This window comes from Dermochelys coriacea, chromosome 7 (genome assembly GCF_009764565.3).
Source record: "Dermochelys coriacea isolate rDerCor1 chromosome 7, rDerCor1.pri.v4, whole genome shotgun sequence".
NCBI classification, from domain to species: domain Eukaryota; kingdom Metazoa; phylum Chordata; order Testudines; family Dermochelyidae; genus Dermochelys; species Dermochelys coriacea.
The window spans coordinates 48,074,114-48,098,739 of NC_050074.1; the positions used below are offsets into that span (position 1 = coordinate 48,074,114).

General features: G+C 48.3%; 1 protein-coding gene and 1 pseudogene across 3 annotated transcripts in view; one reads left to right on the forward strand and one right to left on the reverse strand.

The window, feature by feature from the left end:
- The window catches only part of CACNA2D2 (calcium voltage-gated channel auxiliary subunit alpha2delta 2), a 630,338-nt gene that overhangs the window by 324,378 nt on the left and 281,334 nt on the right, over positions 1-24,626 (forward strand). The gene's annotated exons all lie outside the window — the stretch shown is intronic.
- Positions 10,128-10,228, reverse strand: LOC119859586 (annotated as a pseudogene).

The window sequence follows — 24,626 nt, forward strand, 5'->3', positions numbered from 1 at the left end:
TTAGCACAGGGATTTGTTGAGTGTCAATTGCTCTCCCCTTTGAAAGCACCACAGGCCTGTGTGTCTCAGGCCAGCCTGCCTCTCCTCTGCAGCAACTCGTTTAATTAGGCTGTGGATCTACCATGGTATTGGAGGTGTGGGGGATTGGTTAACCCTTTCAATGCTGGGACCTGTGTGCTTCAGACTGTCATCTAGCCCTGTTCTGCTCTTTCCTTCTCTTTCTTTCTGAGTTTGCTGGATGAGTTTTAGTGCCCGTGATGGTGCAACGATGGGATGCCACTACAGACAGAGCTAGCAGAGCAGTGTGTGAGGTGGTTTGGGATGGACAAGATTCTCTCTAGATCTCCAAGCTGAATTTGATCTTGTGAGTGAAGGCGAGGCCAGTGTCTAGTGGCTGGAGTAAGACCTGTAGCATCTGCCCTTGGCTGTGCTGATGACTTGTGGTGTGAACTTGGTTTAGGCAATTAGCCCCCTCTTTGGGTAAGTCTGCATTGCACTTGGGAATTGTGATTGCTGCACTAGCTAGATCAAAGCTAGATCAAGTAACAATAGCAGTGATTCCACAGCAGCGTGGGCAATGGACTTTTGAGTATCTATCCAGGGTCCTGGGCAGTCAGGGCTAGCCCATGAAGCAACCCAGGCTGCCCGGGGTTTCACTGCTGTTGTTACTCGAGCTAGGTGGATCATAGCTAGATCAGGTGTGTCTTCATGCGCTTCACTCACACCTCCTGACTGCAGTGGACATATACCCTTTCCCTCCGTTTACCCACTATCTACCTCACAGGCTTTCTGAATTACTGTTACTAAAGCATCTTGTGATCAGGGGCTGAAAGTATCAGTTACTATCATTGTAGTGCAGCATGTCCCTTCACTCCCCACCATGGCAGTGCGGCCCACAGAGCCATCTTCTTCCAGGACTCCCAGCCACGGGTCTTCGCCTCCATGGAGTTTCCCAGTCTTGCCCAGTTTCACGTCTCAAAGGCACCAGTTTCTTTTTCCTGTGAATGGGGACTAGCTTGGGGGCTTCCGCTAAGCACGTGATGTTCGGAGTTGTCTCCTAAGAGGTGGAGAGCAAGGGTCTTGGGGCACTGTGGCTCCCAGCCTTGGTCTCAGTATATTCAGTGGCACAAACAGGAGCTGTAGGATGCTCAGTATCTGTCCTGAGATCATAAGCTGTTTCCTACAATGTCCAGGGACACACAGGGGCTTACTGACTGCAAGAACATCATCAGGAATTATATAAAGCCAGAGTCTCTAGCAAGGTCATTATGGGGGATTAAAGACCAGCTTGGCAAGCGGTGCCAACCCCTCCAGAGAGGGCATTATTGAGGATTGTGGACTGGCTTGGCAAGTAATGGCAGAGGTATATTACTTGCTAAACTTCTCTGTAACACCTGGTAGTGCCCTCTCTGGAGGAGCTGGAATATTGTGCCAGACTGGTCTGTAATCCCCCATAATGCCCTCTTAAAAGAGTCTGATTCCTGTTGTATATATCAGTGATCCGCTTGGGCTCATTTGAAGAGAGACTTTCCTGCTTGCCAAGGACAAGCTTTCTCTGACCTGAACAGAAATCAATTAACCAGAGACTCGCTTTGTGATACATACTCTTACGACGTACTCTAATAATCCAGTAACATTTGTGGCTGTACAAAAACAGGAGGACTTTTCCCCCAAGCCTGCTAGGAAGGAAGGGCACTGCCTGGGTCAATAACACTGGAGTTGTGACATCACAATTGCTCACATGACAACAGGCAGAAGGGTATGGCCAGATTCTCAGCTGCTGTAAATCAGTGTTACTGCACTGGCTTCAGGGGAATTACACCGACTTCCATTAACTGAGGCTCTGACTCACTGGCATCACTGCAGAGGCAGATTCTGGACTGGGAGGAGGAAAAATCCTTTATCCAGGTGTATCCATCTGCCCTAACTGCAAAGCACAGCTCACACAGGCTGGCCAGCCAAGCTTGCTGTGGAGGTGCTTTTTCTTTCCCAAGCTGCTGGGAAAGGCCCTGACTTAAAGGAGACCTGTACAGGGAAGGGGATAGGTTTTGTGTCCTGTTCAATTCTTTATGATGGAAAAGGAAGTGCAGCAAAGTACTGGGCAGGCCTCAATCTCTGAAGGAGCTGGCGAGGGATCCCCTTCCAGGAGGGTGTTCCACACTTTTGGATTCAGATGAAAACATCCTGCCCCCAACCTGGCCTTGCTTGACCTAGGGACCAAGAGCTAGACCCAAGTCAGATCCTGGCCTGAGATGATCCATGTTGTTTCTCTCAGTGTCTTGATGTGTTGGGTCCAAGGAAGAAGGATGGAGCCTGGAATGGGGTGTGGGTCTCTTTTCCTCTTTAGCAGTCGGGACGTTTATCAGGGTTATGAGTCCACAGCTGCTTTCCAATTAATGGAGTTGGTCTGTTAGCTCAAGCAGCTGGGACTAGCTCTTGCTTTTAGATCCAGCAGCCCTGAGTTCAGTTGCTGGTTTCCCATCAGTTTTCCTGCTGTGCTTTGAGTAGAAAGCCTAACCTACATGCCTGCTCCTGTCTAGCCTAGGCTGATCTGAGAGTCCAGCACTGTCGTCTGAGACCCTCTGGCACGTGTTTCTATATGGAACAGCTCCTCTTCTGGCCCCAGGTTACATCTGTTTTTTCTAGAGCAATCCCTTCCACCACCGCCCTCTGCTCTTTCTAAATCCTTCCCTCTTTCCCTCCCTGCATCAGGCTGCATATGCAGGATTTTCTGATTGCTGTTGTTATGGGTGCAGCCTCTTTGATTAAGGGTCTGGGGCACATGACTTACGAGGAGAGGATGAGGGAACTGGGATTATTTAGTCTGCAGAAGAGAAGAGTGAGGGGGGATTTGAAGCAGCCTTCAAGTACCTGAAGGGGGGTTTCAAAGAGGATGGAGCTAGGCTGTTCTCAGTGGTGGCAGATGACAGAACAAGGAGCAATGGTCTCAAGTTGCAGTGGGGGAGGTTTAGGTTGGATATTAGGAAACACTGTTTCACTAGGAGGGTGGTGAAGCACTGGAATGGATTACCTAGGGAGGTGGTGGAATCTCCTTTCTTAGAGGTTTTTAAGGCCCGGCTTGACAAAGCCTTGGCTGGGATAATTTCGTTGGTGTTGGTCCTGCTTTGAGCAGGAGATTGGACTAGATGACCTCCTGAGGTCTCTTCCAACCCTAATATTCTGTGATTCCTGTAGCTTAATGAAAGGGGCTGGAGCCAGAGAAGACGATATTGCTGCTGTTATTCTCATTGACCTGGCTTCCTGCGACAGGTTATTTCCTCTGAACCTGCCTGTTTGCCATACTTATAAGTCCACCCATGGCATTCTGCCTGTTTGCGCCCGGCTCAAGTCTCTTAGTGCTGTCTGCTCAGCAGCCTTCCCAGTGAAACTTACGAACATCTGAGAGCACATCAGGTCTGCCTCATTCTCATCAGCCACTTGTGGGCAGAAAACGGGAACTTGGGAAAGCTTTGAGCCAGTTTTGAAGGTCACCGCACGATGGTCTTGGAGAAGAGAGAGTGGATGGGATGGGGATGGGGCACTGGGGAGAAAGCAGTATATGAAGAAGGGAGGATTAAAGGAAAAGAGGGGAAGTAAATTGAGTTGGGGGAGATGATTGGGGAGGAAATAAGGTAACATTCAAGGGTAGGGGAAAGAACCTAGGAGAGATATCAGGTAGTAGGTGCATGGGGGAAGAGGGTGTGAAGGAAGCATAGGGACCTCCGATCTGTAGTGAAATGAACAGAGAAGAATTTTTTTGCAAAGATAATGAGAGGCTCTAAAGTGAGAGCAGCAGAAATTTGTATGTAAAGGCAGCTCTAGGGTATAGAAATAATGCCATCCCAGACTGGAACTCCCTTCACTCCTGCCTCCCTCGCACCAGCCCAGTGAAGTTAGTTATGGTGTCACTATAGCAGAGCTAAACCCAAGCCTCATCAATTCCCGGGCAGATTGCTGCCATTAACTAAGTCAACCAGGCTGAACTTGTCAGGGCACAGCCATCCCTAATGGCTTCCGCTGATGATGATGTAAAGGTCTCTGTCTTCTGGGTCAGCCTTAATTCCGACTTCTCAGCAATTCCTGGTGCCTTAAGTTTCCAGTGAGGTAATGGAAGGGAATTGGGATTGTAACAATCGACTCTCTCAATTTTAATAGGAGAGCTGGTGTTTAAATGAGTTGGCATTGGCTGCTCAGAGGTCCTGGAGGCAGTGGTGTGTAGCTTCGGCCAGGGGGGGTTCCACCAGGGGTGAATTTGTCCCATCCCAGAGCTGATTGTCTACACGTTGGTCTCTTTTGTGGTAAAAGTCTAGCTTCATCTTCCAGCTAATGGAAGGGTTACCTGGCAGGGTTGGGCCTGGCAGCGCACAGCCTGACACAGTAGGCACAGTATGCTTCCCCATGCTCCTGTTACAGTAGGAAACTGAGAACAGCTTAGGATCTATCAACGCTGCAGTTGGGAGGTGTGATTGCAATGCACGTATGTAGAACTAGACCAAAGCTCGCTCGGGTAACAAGAGCAGTGACTCCGCAGGCTAGCTGCCCAGGGCCCTCGGTTACATATTCAAGTGGCCGTGGTCCGTGTTGCAGTCACTTCTCCCGAATGCAGTGTAGACATATCCTTAGTCTCTCTCCATCACAGTAACTTTGGTAAGCTCTGCGGGAAGCCACAGCCTTCTGGAGCTGGAAGGAAGGTTCTTGTCCATGCAGAGTCATTGGGAGAGGAGGCAGGGAAAGGGCCACCATCTCGTCTGCTTTGCACAGCATCCTGAAAGCTGCCCAAGGACCCAATCCTGCCAAGTGCTCAGCACTGGGACTAAAGGGCCTCAGCTCCTGTTGGCTTCAAGGCTTTGCTCAGGAGGCTTCAAGGCTTTGCCCTACCAAGCAGTGCTTTGGAAATGACACCCTCAATGTAAGCAGGAGGCTGTTGTGGAGAACTGGAGCTGCCCCTGATGCCCGGTGCATGGGTGAATCATTGGAAGGAGGTCGTTGTTTAAATATTCAGCAGTAACCTTCATCATCAGAGTCCTGAAGCCAGCTTATCCCTGCCCCATGGCTCCTGGACTACAAAGTCTCTCCTGTGGCGTCCCTTTTCAGCGAGGCTGCAGATACTCCTAGCAAGCCGAGAATCATGAGTTATAAATCCCAATCTCTGTCCTCAGGTTGGGACCTCGGCAAGGCAAAGCAGGGCTGGGTCTTGTCACTGCGTGGCTAGGAGACCTCCCAGGAGGCGAAGTGATAGGGGGGCGGTGCCCCAGTTAGAGTGGGACATGCCTGCGGAAGAAGGTGTGTGTGGAGCCTATTCCTAAAGCACGGGACACTGGGGTGGGGGAGCGGTGAGAGTCAAAGCACTGTATATGTGCTGTGGTTGTTTGTCTCACAGGACAAGAGCCAGCCCTGCTCTCTGAGCATATGAAAGTCACCGGGGTTAATCCAGGCAGAGCAGGAGAGTTTTTGCACATCTCTCTGCACTGCCCTTTCCCCGTTTTAAAGCTCTCTTGCTTGTAACTCTCACCAGGGCTCCAGTTCAGCTAGTGCTTACGATCAGCAAAGCACTTAAAGACACACTAAAATTCCATTTTTCAGAGTAGCAGCCGTGTTAGTCTGTATTCGCAAAAAGAAAAGGAGTACTTGTGGCACCTTAGAGACTAACAAATTTATTAGAGCATAAGCTTTCGTGAGCTACAGCTCACTTCATCGGATGCATTTGGTGGAAAAAACAGAGGAGAGATTTATATACACACACACAGAGAACATGAAACAATGGGTTTATCATACACACTGTAAGGAGAGTGATCACTTAAGATAAGCCATCACCCACAGCAGGGGGGGGAAAGGAGGAAAACCTTTCATGGTGACAAGCAAGGTAGGCTAATTCCAGCAGTTAACAAGAATATCAGAGGAACAGTGGGGGGTGGGGTGGGAGGGAGAAATACCATGGGGAAATAGTTTTACTTTGTGTAATGACTCATCCATTCCCAGTCTCTATTCAAGCCTAAGTTAATTGTATCCAGTTTGCAAATTAATTCCAATTCAGCAGTCTCTCGTTGGAGTCTGTTTTTGAAGCTTTTTTGTTGAAGTATAGCCACTCTTAGGTCTGTGATCGAGTGACCAGAGAGATTGAAGTGTTCTCCAACTGGTTTTTAAGCATGTGCTGAAGTCCTTTGCTGGCGAGGGATAGACTGGGGCCTGAGATAGCACCTGGCTGCCCTGTGAATTGACAACTGTGTTTCTGATTGAGATCATACGACGTTTGGGGCCACAAGGAAATGCTGATACGATGTCTGGGGCCACAAGGAAATGCTGGCTGTACCAGATGGCCCAGATGCTGTCTTGCCCAGCCTCTTAATTTGCACTGTCAGCACGTGGCAAGGAGAGAGAAGGCAGCAGAGACATAGAGAAGTGACGCTGCTGTCCTGTGGACATGAGGCCAGAAAGAAAGCAATTAATTAAAACATTTCCACCTAGAACTTGCGAGCTCCCCCTACAGAGAGAGCAAGTGGAAATGAACCTCCCCTCTTTCCTTCAGATAGGAACGAACTACTGGCTGACTGAGGGTATGACACAGCTCACACAGAGAAGTTTTAGCCTTGACTGCAACAGGAGCTGGGTTGGGGCAAGAGACCCATCAGCTCAGCGTGACAATAAGCCTCAGCACAGAAGCGGTGGTGGCTTTCTTGCAGCTCTTGTGCAACAAAATTTGTGCATTACATGTGGACGTTGTGATCCCTTTGGCGCTCTCGCCACCTGGCCTGGGGTAAGGGCTGCATTCCTTACTCCTGGGGGGATTCTGCACCAAAAATTCAAAATTTTGCATATTTTGTGTGTCAAAATAATGTAATATAATATATACACCTGTTTCAATTGTTTTGGTAATTTATTTAAACTACAATGACTATAAGTTTTGCTAATCATTGTCCTGGGCCTGGCTGGGTACTTTGGGAAGTGCTTGCTTCTGATTGTCCTGGCATTTTATTGACTGCTTGGTAAATGTTTTATTTGCGCTCAAAGTCTTTTTTTTTTTTTTAATGGGTAAGTAAAATAAATCCTGAGAGGTAATCTAACCCCATTGTGCCACTTTGGCACAGGAAAAAAGTGAGAGAGCACATAGCTCTTCCTAGCTGATTCTCTTACTGTCATTTATAAGGCTTTACATCACTCTGGCAATGTAGGGGCCTAAAAACTTTTACAGGTTTTATGTTGCAGGGGGTATTGACTGAGAATGGGAACAGTTAACTAACAATAGGAATGGTTTCAGAGTAGCAGCCGTGTTAGTCTGTATTCACAAAAAGAAAAGGAGTACCCGTGGCACCTTAGAGACTAACAAATTTATTAGAGCATAAGCTTTCGTGAGCTACAACTCACTTCATCGGATGCATTACGCATCCTAGATCGCATGCCCTGATTCTCATGGGTGACTTTAATTTTCCTGATATCTGCTGGGAGAGCAATACAGCGGTGCATAGACAATCCAGGAAGTTTTTGGAAAGCGTAGGGGACAATTTCCTGGTGCAAGTGCTAGGGGAGCCAACTAGGGGGAGCGCTTTTCTTGACCTGCTGCTCACAAACCGGGTAGAATTAGTGGGGGAAGCAAAAGTGGATGGGAATCTGGGAGGCAGTGACCATGAGTTGGTTGAGTTCAGGATCCTGACGCAGGGAAGAAAGGTAAGCAGCAGGATACGGACCCTGGACTTCAGGAAAGCAGACTTTGACTCCCTCAGGGAACAGATGGCCAGGATCCCCTGGGGGACTAACATGAAAGGGAAGGGAGTCCAGGAGAGCTGGCTGTATTTCAAGGAATCCCTGTTGAGGTTACAGGGACAAACCATCCCGATGAGTCGAAAGAATAGTAAATATGGCAGGCGACCAGCTTGGCTTAATGGTGAAATCCTAGCGGATCTTAAACATAAAAAAGAAGCTTACAAGAAGTGGAAGCTTGGACATATGACCAGGGAAGAGTATAAAAATATTGCTCGGGCATGTAGGAAAGATATCAGGAGGGCCAAATCGCACCTGGAGCTGCAGCTAGCAAGAGATGTCAAGAGTAACAAGAAGGGTTTCTTCAGGTATGTTGGCAACAAGAAGAAAGCCAAGGAAAGTGTGGGCCCCTTACTGAATGAGGGAGGCAAGCTAGTGACAGAGGATGTGGAAAAAGCTAATGTACTCAATGCTTTTTTTGCCTCTGTTTTCACTAACAAGGTCAGCTCCCAGACTGCTGTGCTGGGCATCACAAAATGGGGAAGAGATGGCCAGCCCTCTGTAGAGATAGAGGTGGTTAGGGACTATTTAGAAAAGCTGGACGTGCACAAGTCCATGGGGCCGGACGAATTGCATCCGAGAGTGCTGAAGGAATTGGCGGCTGTGATTGCAGAGCCCTTGGCCATTATCTTTGAAAACTCGTGGCGAACGGGGGAAGTCCCGGATGACTGGAAAAAGGCTAATGTAGTGCCCATCTTTAAAAAAGGGAAGAAGGAGGATCCTGGGAACTACAGGCCGGTCAGCCTCACCTCAGTCCCTGGAAAAATTATGGAGCAGGTCCTCAAAGAATCAATCCTGAAGCACTTAGAGGAGAGGAAAGTGATCAGGAACAGTCAGCATGGATTCACCAAGGGAAGGTCATGCCTGACTAATCTAATCGCCTTTTATGATGAGATTACTGGTTCTGTGGATGAAGGGAAAGCAGTGGATGTATTGTTTCTTGACTTTAGCAAAGCTTTTGACACGGTCTCCCACAGCATTCTTGTCAGCAAGTTAAGGAAGTATGGGCTGGATGAATGCACTATAAGGTGGGTAGAAAGCTGGCTAGATTGTCGGGCTCAACGGGTAGTGATCAATGGCTCCATGTCTAGTTGGCAGCCGGTGTCAAGTGGAGTGCCCCAGGGGTCGGTCCTGGGGCCCGTTTTGTTCAATATCTTCATAAATGATCTGGAGGATGGTGTGGATTGCACTCTCAGCAAATTTGCGGATGATACTAAACTGGGAGGAGTGGTAGATACGCTGGAGGGGAGGGATAGGATACAGAAGGACCTAGACAAATTGGAGGATTGGGCCAAAAGAAATCTAATGAGGTTCAATAAGGATAAATGCAGGGTCCTGCACTTAGGATGGAAGAATCCAATGCACCGCTACAGACTAGGGACCGAATGGCTCGGCAGCAGTTCTGCGGAAAAGGACTTAGGGGTGACAGTGGACGAGAAGCTGGATATGAGTCAGCAGTGTGCCCTTGTTGCCAAGAAGGCCAATGGCATTTTGGGATGTATAAGTAGGGGCATAGCGAGCAGATCGAGGGACGTGATCGTTCCCCTCTATTCGACACTGGTGAGGCCTCATCTGGAGTACTGTGTCCAGTTTTGGGCCCCACACTACAGGAAGGATATGGATAAATTGGAAAGAGTACAACGAAGGGCAACGAAAATGATTAGGGGTCTAGAGCACATGACTTATGAGGAGAGGCTGAGGGAGCTGGGATTGTTTAGTCTGCAGAAGAGAAGAATGAGGGGGGATTTGATAGCTGCTTTCAACTACCTGAAAGGGGGTTTCAAAGAGGATGGCTCTAGACTGTTCTCAATGGTAGCAGATGACAGAACGAGGAGTAATGGTCTCAAGTTGCAATGGGGGAGGTTTAGATTGGATATTAGGAAAAACTTTTTCACTAAGAGGGTGGTGAAACACTGGAATACGTTACCTAGGGAGGTGGTAGAATCTCCTTCCTTAGAGGTTTTTAAGGTCAGGCTTGACAAAGCCCTAGCTGGGATGATTTAACTGGGACTTGGTCCTGCTTTGAGCAGGGGGTTGGACTAGATGACCTTCTGGGGTCCCTTCCAACCCTGATATTCTATGATTCTATGATTCTATGAAGTGAGCTGTAGCTCACGAAAGCTTATGCTCTAATAAATTTGTTAGTCTCTAAGGTGCAACGGGTACTCCTTTTCTTTTTAACAATAGGAATATTAACAATATTACTATGCAGGCAGGCTGCTACATTTCTGCCTCAAGGACAGAGCCTGCCTCCTGCATAATAAAAAGACCTACTACTCTACCCCCGGAGAGCCACACTAGCAAGTGAGAGGGACAGAGTGTCTCTCAGTTGTTGTTTTTTGTTTGTTTGTTTTGTTTTGGTTTGGTTTTGGTTTTTTATGGAACACTTCACGAATTTGTGTGTTATCCTTGCGCAGGGGCCATGCTAATCTCTGTATCGTTCCAATTTTAGTAGTTGTTGGCAGGCACACACACATGCCCAACCCTACCCCCTGATGGTGATCAACCTCTCTCCCGCAGGCCCAGACCCCTCCCCCCACAGTGATTTGCCTCTCTGAAAATGTCCCGGGCACTTTGGAACAGATGCACTGTGCCTGGGCTGCCAAGGGAAGAGGCATGTCCCTTCCACAGATTTCTTTTGCATTTTTCTGCGTGGGGGGCATAGAAATATGCGGACCTTATGAATTCTGCGCCCCCACAAGGAACAGGAAGAGGGCAACTGGGGCTCTGCAGCTGGCTTGGATTCTCATCTTGGGTCAGTTGCATTAGAATCAGAGCACATGTCTGCTCCAAGCAAACACTAGTATAGCACTGGCCTCGTGGGGCGAGGGGCTGCCATCTTGCCTCACCTCAGTGATCCAACTGTCAACCCTAAAATGCTTTTCCCTGTCTGGTCTCGGACTAGTTTTATTTACCCTCCTTTCCTTTCTGGGCCTTCCAACGAGAGAGTCTGCTCAGCTCCAGTAGAGTTTCTATGCAATTCTAGAAACTTAGCAGCTTCCATTTGTTACTGTCTGCAAGTTCTGAGTCACTGCTTTTTCTGATATGCCCTAATCCTGGCCTTACTTGGAGCTCTGTCTCTGAATAGAGAGCTCAGGCTGGATTCGCCCAAGTGCTGAGAGGAGGAGTGTGCAGAATAAAAAAGAAGGCAGGATGCAGTAAATAACTATGCAGCCCCTCCACCCTCCCAAATCTAAACCATCAATTGTTTAGCATCCAGCTACTTGCAGCCATGGGGAATTGGAAAGATCAGTAAATCCCAAGTCTATTATTGACCTTTTATGACCTGCAGGACTCATTTAAATTCAAGATTTTTAGTTTCTAAATCTCCGATACTTAGTCCTTTAGCAACTCTCTTGGAAAAAAATTAATTCTGCTCCTTCCAGCGCAGAGGTCAGGGAAGGCAACGTACATTAGCATGCTGAAAATTGAGCCCTTTCATTTGGGTGAATTGGGAGATATTTCATGCCAGCACGTTCCAATTTTTAAAGCCTCTAATATTCTTTTCATTGATATTTGATCATTACAATTGACAGTTTTGCTCTCTAGGTGTGCTAGACCTACCAGGGCATCATGGTGGTGCTAATGAAAGCATCTACCACGACTTGGGGCAGTGCTCAGGGTTGGCCACTGGGAGAACAGTGGGCAACTCAGCCTTGGCTGTCTCTTTGAAGGCTCTTACTGATGTGAGGAAGGAAGTGAGCATCCCATGCAATTCTACACCCTCAGCTCAACTAGGAACCAGGTGTTTCCTGTGCACCAAGTGCTATTTCTAAGGGAATTTTGATTCATTTTTGAAGGGAAGTTCCATTTGCCTGTCCCATTAGCTGTGATCTCCTCTGGTCTGTATGTGGAGGGCATGAACCTCTCTGTAGACAATGGTGAGATTTTCAAAGGGGCCTAAGGGAATTAAGTGCCTGTGTATATGTAAGTAGTTAAGTGCCAGGAGACAGTGCACAGGAATATGTAGCAGAGTCCCTGGATTTTGCAGGAGCAATGAAACTTACGTATGCTGCAGATGGCTTCCCCAGGGCAGCTCTTCCCATGGGTCTCCTGACAGTGCCTAACTCCTATGATGTGTCAATGGGATTTGGGCACATCTAAAAATCGAAGTGTATGAGCTTTGGCTGCATGTGTTCACTGTAGTGAGGAAACACTTTGCGAAGGGAATAGCCACATCTGGCTTGGTTTAGTGTTTGCCTCCATATTGTACATACAAGCAAATCAAGCCATTTACCTGGGTGAACAACAGTGTCCAAGACGTTCATCCCCCCAAAGCTGAACATTTCCCAGGGCATCCTTGTTCCCGGGGCAAAGAAGGGAATTCTCTTCCTTCCTCGGCTTGTACTTTGTCAAGCCTTTGGGGATACAGCTGAATGATAGGTGCTTTATACATGTGTCATTTGACTGTGCTGTTTGTTAGGTATGTCCCAGAGCAATCCAGAGATGTTCGTATTAGCTTCAACCTGCTGTCTGTATGTTTGCCTCCTTCTGGCACAGGCTGGTTCTGTTTACACCGGCAAGCAAGAGGTGTTAGGGTGTATTTTTATGATGTATCTGGAGTGCAACCTGTGTGCAGCCCCCCAGGAGTAGAGGAACCTGGCCTGAATTACTGTGCCTCCTGGAATGGACTCTGGGTGCTGCCCCAGGCAAGGGAAAAACCAAACCTGGATTTCTGTCTTTCTTATATGGGCTCTGGGTAGAGTGCCACTGTGGGGGAGGCTGGAACTGGATTCCTAGAGTACCCTTGATGGGCTCCAACTGCAGCCATTGTGTGGAGGAAACCTGAACTGGATTTCTGTGCCAGTTGGATTGGGCTCTGGCGGGTGCAGTCTCGGAAGTTCTTTGTCCCTGAGTTCTGTGGTTTCTTTTTTAATTCTTCCTGCTCTTGTTCCTTTCTACCCTGTGCTCAGGGCCTTCCTTAGGATTTATGGGGCCATATGCAGTATTATTAAACTGGTGCTCCTATGCCTGACTTGCTCTTAGCAACACAAACATAAGCTTTTCCACCAAATGCATCCGATGAAGTGAGCTGTAGCTCACGAAAGCTTATGCTCCAATAAATTTGTTAGTCTCTAAGGTGCCACAAGTACTCCTTTTCTTTTTGCGAATACAGACTAACACGGCTGCTACTCTGAAACCTATAAGCTTACATGATTTGATAACTTGTCACGTGCACTTTATTAAAAACTTATGCTCAAATAAATTTGTTAGTTTCTAAGGTGCCACAAGTACTCCTTTTCTTTTTGCAAATACAGACTAACACGGCTGCTACTCTGAAACCTGTTATTAAAAACTGTTTAATTGTGCTGCCTTCACCCCTAACCTCTGCACTTCCGTCCCACCTGTGCCCCCAAACCCAGCCCTGCACTGCCAGCATGCCCCACTATACTGCCCCACTTCCCAGTATCACCCACCCCCTGATGCCCAGCAATCCCCATGTCCTCTGGCCCCTCACGGAGAGATCTCCACCACAGATCTCTATACCCAGTGATCTCCCACCCACAGACTACCCCCCACTGCCCAGCACCCATCTCACAGCCTCCCCCAACTGCTCAGCACCCCATATTCCTGAGGGAATTCAGCACCAAAAAATTAAATTCTGTGCACAGTATTTTAAAATTCTGCAACTTCGTCAATAAATAAATGTGGAGGCTCCAGCATGTCAGTGGCAAGCATAGGCCACTGACTGCATGGAGGTGGGAAATCACCCTGCAGCCTCCCCCCTCCCTGTCCCCTCCTAGGATAGGAACTTGGCAGTGAGATACCTCTGACTGCATGTCAAAAGGCCACAGGGAAGCGTTTTACATGATAGCTGAGATGTCAGCCATGACCGCAAATCCTTTTGAATGACAAAAAAGAAATAGCTGATACCAGTGGCAGAGTCCAGCCCTCATCCAGGGCCTTGCCTGCCACTGCTGTGGGCCATCAACTCCCAAATTACCTTTCATTCTCCCTAAAATAGAGCATTTCCGTCTAATCCTGAAAAGTAAAGAGGTGCTTGGCATGTGCAGTTTAATAAGAAAAGGAATTATATTCAGGCACCACTCTTCTGCCGTGATTTATACACCTCGTTGCCACACATGGCTCAGTGGGATTGTACTGGGTATAACTCAGAACGCAGTTTCAACAATGCTTCAACAGTGGGGCTGGAGCCATAACTAGCCAAGTGTCATTTGAACAGTGGCTCTTGTTTTTGATTATTTAAGGCCATTTTTAAAAGGTCTTTCCCACGGGTGAGGAAGAAGGTGCTGCATTCTTGAAGGGACCTTTAAAATCCCACCAACTCTTCACTGTTTAGAACTCTCCCTCCTTCAAAATGCTACCAGCTTGAAAGACAGCCCTGGGGATACTTGGATCCACAAGAAAAAAATCATGTCCCTTTTTCCTAAATAAAAGTTTTCAGCTACTCCAGCCTTGTCAAGTGCGAGTCCATCTTCCTCCCCAGCTAAGAGGTCGCCCCCTCCCTTGCATTCTGCAGCCCTGATTGTTGCTTTTCTGCTCTTGATACATCCCCCTCCTCCCATTGTTTTAGTGTCAGTTTCCTCCTGTTGACACTGGAATATTGTGAATGGGCAGGAAAAGCAAAGACCACCTTCTTTTATTTTCCTTTAACTTTTCCTCCTCCCCAGCCTGGGTGTGTGTGTGCACCTCTCCCTCCTCCCAGCCCTCCCCTTCTGGGCTTAAACTTCAGAGAAGAGGGAGGTGGCGTGAAAAGGACAGTAGGAGAGAGATTGCAGGGAGTTGCTGGTGGGCAGGGCATGTGGGCAAAGGGGGGGGGGAAGGTGCAGGTACAGTGGGGGGCTGCTCGGAACAGCTGCTCTCCCCTGAGGCCATCAGTCTGCTCCCCAGGAGGCCCTAGCGCATCCATTGCTTGCTCACTGAGCCAGACAAAGAACCCCCCCCAGCTCTTTTCTCTTCCCAGCCCGACTGCCCCCAGCAATACCCAGCCCAGTTCCTCCCCCCGCCAAAGTCCCATGCCCAGCTCTACACACCCCCAAGTTCAGCTCCCAGGCGCCAGGTAACCCCCCCCACCCCGTTCCCAGTCTTGTCTGACCCCCTGCCTGGCCCAGCTCCCCAGAGCCATCCCCAGCATGGTTCCTCCTCCGCCCCCCTGACCCTGAAGTCCTATGCTCAGCTCTACCCCTCCCCCCCCCGAGCTCGGTTCCCCCCCTCTCTTCCCAATGTCCGGGTATCCACCCCTGCTCTGTTTCCAGCCTTGCCTGGTCCCCCCCACCTGGCCTGGCTCCTCCTGTTTATTCACATGCAAACTTTAGTTCCTGACTCTTTGAGGCCCCACCCTAGCTGGAGCCCTCAGCTGCCCAGCTGAGGAGTGAGTGGGTGGAGGGGAGGGGCCAGGGTTTTGGGTCGGGGAGAAGCCTGCTGGCCCAGCGCTGGGGAGGGGCTGGAGAGGAGAGGTTTCTGCACCGCAGCCAACGAGGGTGGTGCCTGAAATTCTGGGGTGCTCTACACAGCCGCATATGTTGTGTATGCCTACTGATGGCCCTGCCTGTGCTGCTCCTTCTCCACCTACAGTCTTGGAGGGTGCTACGTGTCGCTCTCCATAAATTGTTTCTGCTCTCTCTGCAGATCAGCTCTGTGGCACTGGCAACCCCTCTCCCCTTCCTGCCCCGGCCCCCCTCACCCATGTCATCCGCCCAGCGCTAGATCTCTCTCTGCATGGCTGTCAGCAGCACCGGCCTCATTCCCTGTTCTCTCTAGATCACCGCTTGCCTCCCAGGTGTCTTGCAGTCTGTGCACGGGGCGCCCCTTGAGATGGACTGATTGATCGGTAATGCTTTAAAAATAATGGTCTAATCATTATTAAGGATTACCAATAATCTTGTAGCTGCATTGATCATGATAATATTATTCATGATGAACTCATTTGGTATTAGTGTGGATGTCCTCTATAGCTGCATATAGCGCCATGGGAATCCTGTTCTCATCACCATTCATCTGCTCTTCAGAGAAAAGAGGGAGCGAGGTGGCACTGTGGATGAGCTGGCCACTCTCCCAGACTCTGGCGACTTGAATTCAAATCCTGGATTTCAGTTGCAAGTAAAAATGAGTGTGATTGGTTTATCCTTGTCCCCATTGGGACAGATGAAAAGAATAACCCACCACCAGTACACCATTTTTGGCAGACTCTGCTCACAACAGTATCAGGGTAGTGTAACAGGTTGTGCTTACCACCATGGCGCCTCCTGCTGGTTGCTCCGGAAATTAGCTCATTCAGCTGTGGGGCACCCTCTGCAGGTGGTGTCTTGCCTGTTGTCTGCTCGGCTGTATTGTCTCCACCACTGGGACATGCATCGCTCTCTGGACCGCGGTGTCGCTTCAGGACATTGCCCTCTGGCAGTGCCCACTACTTGAATCCTTCCCCCTTCCGGGGGTAGTACGACCTGGCGACCAGAGTCCATAAAACACACCCCTACTACCAGGGCAGTGCAGCCCAATGGCCAGAGTCTATGCAAACGCCCTGCTCATTCAGGGCAGCACGGCCTAACAGCCACAGTCCATAAAACACACCCCTACTGTCAGGGTGGTGTGACCCAATGGCCAGTGTTCATGGGGGCCATCAGCAGGATGGCCAGTGGCCCGGGCCGTGCTGACAAGAGCTTTGGGTAAAACCGCAATAGTCTTTGGAGTAGTTCCTTCTGGTTCAGATTAAGGCCTGCTCCTATGGTTACTGTCCCATGTTCAAAGACTCATCTGCCAGGGGTCCCAGCTCTGGTTCAGGAGGGTAGGGAGTAATCAGTAACATCTCCCTACTGCACCAGGCCTTCAATAAATTTACATGGTATGTGCATGTTTCGTGCTGCCGGCCAAGTAGCTTAACCTCGTAGTCAACCAGGCCAATCCGCCAGTTTACTTCAAAAGGGCCTTGCCACTTAGCCAAAAATTTGGATTCAGATGAGGGCAATAGGATCAGGACCCGGTGTCCAGGTTCAAAGCTCCGCAACTTGGCTCCCTTGTTGTAATGTTGGGCCTGACTCTTCTGTGCCTGCTCCAGGTTCTCTTTAGAAAAGGTTCCCAATTTCTGCAACCTCTTCTGTAACTGTAGAACATGGTGGATGACCCCCTTTCCCTGGGTCTCTTCTTCTTCTTCCCAGCCCTCCTTCAGGAGGTCAAGGATACCTCGGAGTTGTCTTCCATAGAAGAGTTCAAATGGAGAGAACCCTGTGGAGGCTTGGCGTACCTCCCGTATAGCAAACAACAAGGCTGGGAGTAACGTATCCCACTGTCTCGGATCCTGTTCCAGGATGACCGTCTCTTCCACCTGTGCCCCAGACTGCTTGGTGGGCTCTAGCCATCGCCAAGCATAGTCCTGGAGATGTTGAGCCACCGCCCATGGCCTGGCCCCCGTCAGATACCGCCCCTGACAAAAGTGCTGCCGATGATACGTCTCTGGACTGATGCCGGTGTGGTCTAGTATGGCCGCCTTGACTGTTTTGTAGTCCAGAGCGTATTGGGGGTCCAGGTTACGGTAGGCTGCCTGGGCTGGCCCTGTTAAATAAGGGGCTCGCAGGGTAGCCCAGTGTCCTGCCAGTCATCGTGCAACGGTGGCCACCCACTCAAATGTGATGAGGAAGGCCTCAGGACCATCCCCAGGCCCCATCTTCGTGAGCCTTACAGGGAGCCCAGGCAGTAAGGCGTCTGGGTCAGGGTCTGTTGGGGGGTTGGCCGGGGGCTTGCCTGGCTGCAGCAGGGCTGCCATTTGTTGAACAAGCCTTTCCCATTCGACCTGCTGCTGCTGAACAAGACTCTCCTGTTGCACTTGCTGTTTTGCAGCCAACTCCCGCATCATCTCCTGTTGGTGACTCGTCACCTGTTGCAGCAGCTGCGCGTAATGTTGTTGTTGCTCTGCTGCGTTCTGCTGTTGGTTTTCTAGGAGCCATTTCAAAACTTTGTCCGACTCCTAGCATACTAGCATAGACTATCTGTGACTCGCTAGCGTGGAAGGTTAATCGCAGAGGGGTATTCACACCGCCTTTCGCTTCCTTAGTTCAGGCCTCTCCTCAGGCCTGGGGTCGTGCCCATATTCTCCACCATGTGTAACGGTTTGTGCTCACCACCGTGACGCCTCCTGCTGGCTGCTCCAGGAATTAGCTCATTCAGCTGTGGGGTGCCCTCTGCAGGTGGTGTCTTGCCCGTTGTCTGCTTGGCTGCATTGTCTCCACTACCGGGACACACGTCGCTCTCTGGACCGTGGTGTCCTCTTCAGCCGGAGGGCAGTGTCCACTACTCCAGTCTTCCCCCTTCTGGAGGTAGTATGGCCTAGCAGCCAGAGTCCATGAAACACATCTCTAGTAGCAGGGAGTGCAGCTCAATGGCCAGAATCTATGCAAACACCCTGCTCGTTCAGGGCAGTAAGGCCTAGCAGCAACAGTCCAAGAAACACATCCCTACTGTCAGGACAGTGTGGCCCAATGGCAAGAGTTCACAGGATCACCGACCCAGGGCCCTACTAGCGGTGGAACGACCAGCTACCAGCTCAGTGGGGAGTCCCACCGAAACATGCTGAGCTTACCTTGGTGGGAGATACTACTCCGACACCGCCCCTGTCACTTCGTACCACAGTCTCAGGCGTTGTAGTCCAGGAGGCATTGGGATCTCTTAGTTCCCCAGCACCAGCTGCTCCCTGGGGCTCCATGGGCTACGACACTGTGATCCACGTCTCTGCTCCCCTCTGGCACAGGCTGGAACCTGTCCTCAGCAGGAGCTTCTGGCACACGTCCTTCCCTGCCAGCATCCCTCCCTGACTTAGCTGGGCTGCTCTCTTTTATACTGGTACACCTGGAGCATGCCCAGTAGGGCAAAGGGGGTGTGGCTTCCTCAGCCCCACAATGAGGCATTAACCCCTTCCCTTCCAGTGCAAGGCGAGTGCGCCCCGTCACAGGCAGGCATAGCTGGGGGAGGGAAAGGGGGGGGCTGCAGGTCAAGACTGAGAGGCATTAGCAGAGCTGTATAGGGAATCTGGGCCTGGGATAGCAGGGGGAGCTGTAGGTCAGGATTGAGGTGGATGGATTAGCAGTGCTGTGGTAGCAAAGGTGTTGCTGGGTGTTGCAGGTTGGGTTGAGCTGCTGAGAATACCCAGGGCCGGAGTAGTGGAAGTTTGCAGATTGGGAATGAGGTGTATTGGCCAAGCTGCAGGGGAAAGCTTGCACCAAGGTTTCCTTCAGTTGATTCTGGCTCAAGCCAATTCTACCAGCCTTGCACTTCGTGAGCACTGTGTCCATTCCTGGACATCAGGGTTTAAACACACTCTGTGTAGGAACATAGGAATTGCCATTATGGAGCACATCAGCACTCCCTCTAGTCCGGCAGCTTGTATCAGCCTGGAGCCAATACCAGATGTCTCTGAGGAAGGTATAGACTGCCCCATACTACACAGTTATGCACTAGTGTGCCCAAGGTGGGGAATTTCATACTCACCCTGGTCTTACGTCCTGAAGCTATTGCCCCTTATGATATTATCCTAGCTAGTGAGACTACAGCTATTCATAGAGATCTCTAATACTGTCCTGAATTGTACAAGGCTCACCACCTGCACCTCCCAATCATTAAATTAGAAATGTATGTAATATACTGGCCACCATTAAAAACTAAATGCCAGCTGTTTCTGTTACCTGCAGAGTCCATGGTATCTTCCCCTACTCAGGAGAAAACATTGCACTGTAGGAGCTGCAGACTAGCAACCACGATTTTCAGTGGCAACTGCTGTACATAGTACCTACACAAAAGTGCACTGAAAGGACATTATAAAAGTTGCAAAGTCAAGTGCTCAAAAGTTCGGTAATACCAGAATTAAGGTGGCCCTGTGCCACCTTAATTCAGTCCCTTTGTGCATATGCCTTATGACACAGTCTTTAATTACATGAAATCACACACACACACACATGAAAGAACCCTATTACACTGATTTAAATGGCTGGGGCACAGAAAGTCTTTAATATGAGGAGAAAACACAAATAGTTTAGGCCCCTGTTCAGCAAATCATTTCAGAATGTGCTCAGTTTAAAGCACTGACATCACTGGAACATAAGCATGTGCTTAAGTGGTTTGCTGAATCGGAGCTTTCAAGAGGAAATGGTAAAAAGGGAAGGAGGGGGTGGGACAGAGGCATATAAAATAATGAGTGGTTCAGAGTCAGTCACTAGGGCTCTCTGATTTAGTCTCTTAGCACAAGAACAAGACAATGACTGATTCAGTTAAAAGGAAACATATCTGAAATGGATTGAAGGAAATACTGGGGTTTTTTTACCTGTGCTTGCTGAGCCTGTGGAACTTCCCACCACAGAAAGCTGCAGCAGCTGCCAAGTCACTGTTACCAACTTTTGTGATTTTGTACATCTCGCAATATTTGTTGTTGTTCTTAAAGTCCCAGCATCTGGAGTCCTGTGATTAAATCTGATTTTAAGATGGCGGTGGTGGTGGTTTTTAATAAACTTCTAGCCCTTACTTATGGAGATAAGCTTGAAAAGAAAGGATCAAAAACAAGAGGGCAAAGAAAAATAACGTACATTTATCATTCTTTAAAAATCTTGTGATTTTTAAGCCAGTCTGATTTATTTTTGGAGACCGGAATCGTGAATTTTGATTCCGCTTAAGACTAGCAATATTGCAAGCGGATATCGATGCATCCTATGACGGCTACATCATCCTCCCAGCCCCTCTGCCTGTCTCTTGCCCTTGCTGCATCCTGCCGTGTAGATTGTGAACTCCCTGGAGGAAGGATAACCTTCTTATTCTATGTGCAGTACCAAGCACCCTGGCTCCCTGATGGAGCCCCTATTGTGATACAGATAATCAATAAGAATTTAGAAGTGCTTAGGTAGCAAGTCCCAGTACAGACTGTATAAACATCCTGCTTTGTAGTGATCACAGAAGAGACTTTTTTCCTCTTCACTTTTTGAGTTCCTTTCAGATCAGATGAACCAACTGCTCCACTTTATCCACCTTCATTACAATTTATATCTGACTACTAAAGAGAGAGCTACTTATCCCTGAGGAGCCCAGGCCTGTGTCAGTCCTGCTAGCTGTCCTGTCTATTTGTTTCTGGCCGTAACAGATAGTGGATAGAGAGGAGGTAAAGTAATGCATCACGGTCTGTCTCTCAAAGTGAGAGTGCCAATCAATTCACTGCACACTTCAGGGACTATAAACAAGAGTCTATTGGGCTATTTCTCAAGTGTGCCAATAAGTAACTGTTTTGTTTTATTTAGAATTGTCTCTAATGCTACAACATTAATCAGGATCTAATTTGCTTTTTAACTACTAAATAATTTCCCATCACCTTTACCCAACCAGGATTGATTGCCTATATATTGGAGGCAATATTGTGTGGCCAAGATGGATCTGATTAGCAGGCAACATGTCAGAGCGAATGGCTGGGTTTCAGTGGTTCTGTGGGTGCCCCCCAGCTGCCAGGAGGAGTTGTGGGTGCAGCATCTCTTAAAGTCAGGTCTCACGTTTTCCAAGAATCAGACTTTATTTGTATATGTATGTATTTCACACACAAGCTATGTTAAAAGAACATTATTGAAGTTGCAAAGTCAAGTACTCAAATGTCAGGAAATTCCAGAATTAAGGTGCCTGTGCAACCTGAATTCCAGCCCTCTTGTGCATATACATTATGATACAGTCTGTAATTCATGATCACATACTGTTTTTTTCACAGGACCTCTGGTTCATTTGGTGCACAGGATGGATGGTGCTCAGTTAATGACCAGCTATGTAATATTTTGTTTTCTCCTCGTTCAGTGTGTGGTCCTAGGCCCTATTTTACTGAATGCTATTCAAACCTTGCCCTGGAGATAGAATTGTTAATTTCCTTGCTGGTTTTTCCTGTGACACTCATCAATATTGTATCTGAGGGTCTCACAAACATTAATTAATCGATCTTCACAACACTCCTGTGATATTATCCCCAGATGGGGAACTGAAACTCAACGAAATTAAGGTCAGATCTGTCAACTATTTTTATTTATTATTTGAAAATTGTTATTAAACCCTCATGGTAATATAATACAAAATACATTTTGAAACAAAAAGTAATTTTGAAACAAAAGAATTGAATGGGTTCATGTATCAAAATGCTTTATACAGATATTTTTTTTTTTTTTTTACAAAATGTTGTCAAATCGATAATTTCTGTTGGAAGCTATTCAACCAGCTGAGGTAGTTGTCTATTGCATTGTTTGCAGAATCTAGGTACTTTAAAAACACATAAAATAGTTAGGGATATCCATAATCTTACACTGGTCACCGTTATAAACAAAACCAGTATTCTTATCAAGTCTAAAGAGTGGCATATTTCAGCACTGCAGCTTTAACTGTAATTCAGAATAAATACTTTTCTTTCATCAGCAGCTCTTCTTCCATCAGCAATCTCAGCATATAAACACGGCACAAAACCATCTGGAAAATGAAACAGAGAAACTATGGGTTTCAGAGTAGAAGCCGTGTTAGTCTGTATTCGCAAAAAGAAAAGGAGTACTTGTGGCACCTTAGAGACTAACAAATTTATTTGAGCATAAGCTTTCGTGAGCTACAGCTCACTTCATCGGAAACTATGGCCACAGTCCTGTGATTGGATACACACACACGTTAATGATGCACATTTATCAGCCCCACATGCAAGTCCTCAAACAGAATTAGATATTACACACTTTTCCTGTTAAAATAGCTACTGTATTGAATTCTGTTCCCCCATTATCCCCCAAAATTCAACTGTCAGTTGATAACTCTATTAACTGATCTTTCCCCTTTAATGGTATCTCTTGAAAGAAAACGTTTGGATCCTGAAAACAGGATAAAAATGAAACTATATAAGAGAAACAGGGCACAAGTCTATAGCTGAGAGGGTTGTATTGTGATGAAATATGCATTCCTTTATGTTTGACAATAATAAAGTAAGTTTCTTATGTGAATAGTGTAAGATTTATGATGATATTACCTGTTTGTTGCCTTGCTTTTAAATGCCTGGGCATTGTAAATGCTGTTAACAATTTCTTGCTCTTCTCTAGCCCTTCTCATCCCTAGATCTCAAGGCACTTTACAAAGGAGGGCAGTATCATTATTCCCATTTTACATCTGGGGAAACTGAGACACAAAGAAGAGGAAGTGGTTTTCCCAAGGTCACCCAGCAGGCCAGTGGCAGAGCCAGGAATAGAATCCAGGTGTCCAGAGCCCCAGACCAGTGCCCTGTGATCTGTCCGCTCCTGTCACCTTAACTGGTGTTTGAAACAATGGGTGAAATCCTTGCCTCACTGAAGCCAAGGGCAAAACTCCCAGCTTCAGGAATTAATTCCAGGAACTCTGTGCCAGCAGTGCAAGGAGGTGTCTTGAACTAGATACTGCTGTGTTTTATTGCATATTGGCTTGAGAAGGATAACAAGAACAGCCAGAGTTAGTGTAGTTAATGCTAAAAGAGAAGTGTTTTGGAAGGCTATAAAAGGAGCTGTCACTGGTAGGGGGTTAGGACGGGAGCTCCATGGAGGCAGATTATCCCACAACTGACTACTGCAGGGGTCTTGTTTCTTCCTCTGAAGCAGAAATCAGCCACTGTGTAAGACTGGATACTGGGCTGGATGGGTCTCAGTCTGATCCAGGGAATTCCTGTGACTTCCTGGGTCTATTATCAGTGCTGAGTTTCACTAGCCAGCCCAGCATTCCGCCGAGTGTGGGACATGCCCCCTGGGGACACAAAGGCCCAGCTGGGGTGAGCATGGAACGGACAAGTCCTGACATGGGGCGGGGTGTAAGGGAGTCATGATTGCATTCATCTTAATGCTGGGAAGGGGGTGGGGAGGACAGCTTTTTAAAGCCTGGAGAAGACTGCCCTAGCCTGTGTGATGCTGCCAGGCCATGACGTTCCGCTCCACCTGCTGCCCTTGGGTCCCTGTTGTCTAGTACCTCACTGTCACATCAGTCATCCTGTTAGCTAACAGATTAGCTGTGTCCCTGTTGTCCTGCAGGCTTACACAGACACATAGTCAGATCATGGCTATAGTTATGCAAAGTGGGGGAGGGCACAAGGAGACCCTTACCTACCTTGCTGGCTCATGTGGAGGCAGCCGGCGCCTGTCTTCGGACAGGGCATCCGTGTGTGTAGTGCGTGCACACAGGCGGGCAAGCTGTTGCTGACATGCATTGTGGCTCTGTCTCCATACATCCAAGGGCATGGTTAGGCCCATGCCTGTTCCATATCCACTAGTGCTTGGAGGCCAGTTTTGGGAAAGCTGCTCACGAGGCTTCAGTACGCCGCCGGCAGTATGCCTCCCGCGACTACCACCAGGGCTGTTTACCTCCCATGCCCTATCTGAGGCTGGAAAGATGTAGCATTACCCAGTGGGAGAAATGGACAGAGAGGAGGAAGCATGTGATGAGCAAGAGAATTCTCCTTCTCTTCCTCACCTCTTTGTTTCCTTGTAGAGATAAGATTGGCACATTTTACCTCATCTTCCAGTGGCTGAATTAACAGTGGCTAAAGCACTCTCCCCTGGCTTGATATTTTGGTGGCACCTGTTCCTTTTCACAGCATTGCAAGGTGCTTATTTCTGATTCCTGCAGCACCACCAGTTCTCCCATCACATGCCCCCTAGCCAGGTGCAATATCATGTCTCTGCTTGTATTGATTAGATTTCTAAGGGCACCCGTCACTCTTCTATCACCCCAGGTTCCTATATTGACACCCACCACTGAGCACCTAGGCACCAAACCTAACGCGAACAGTGGCACTAAATATGGGTGAAACCGTGGTCCTATTCCAGGCAATTGGAAAACTCCCATTGATGTAAATGGGACTGGGATTTTACCCTCTGTTTTTATTTCAAACATGTCTCAGATCTAACTGTGGGAAATTC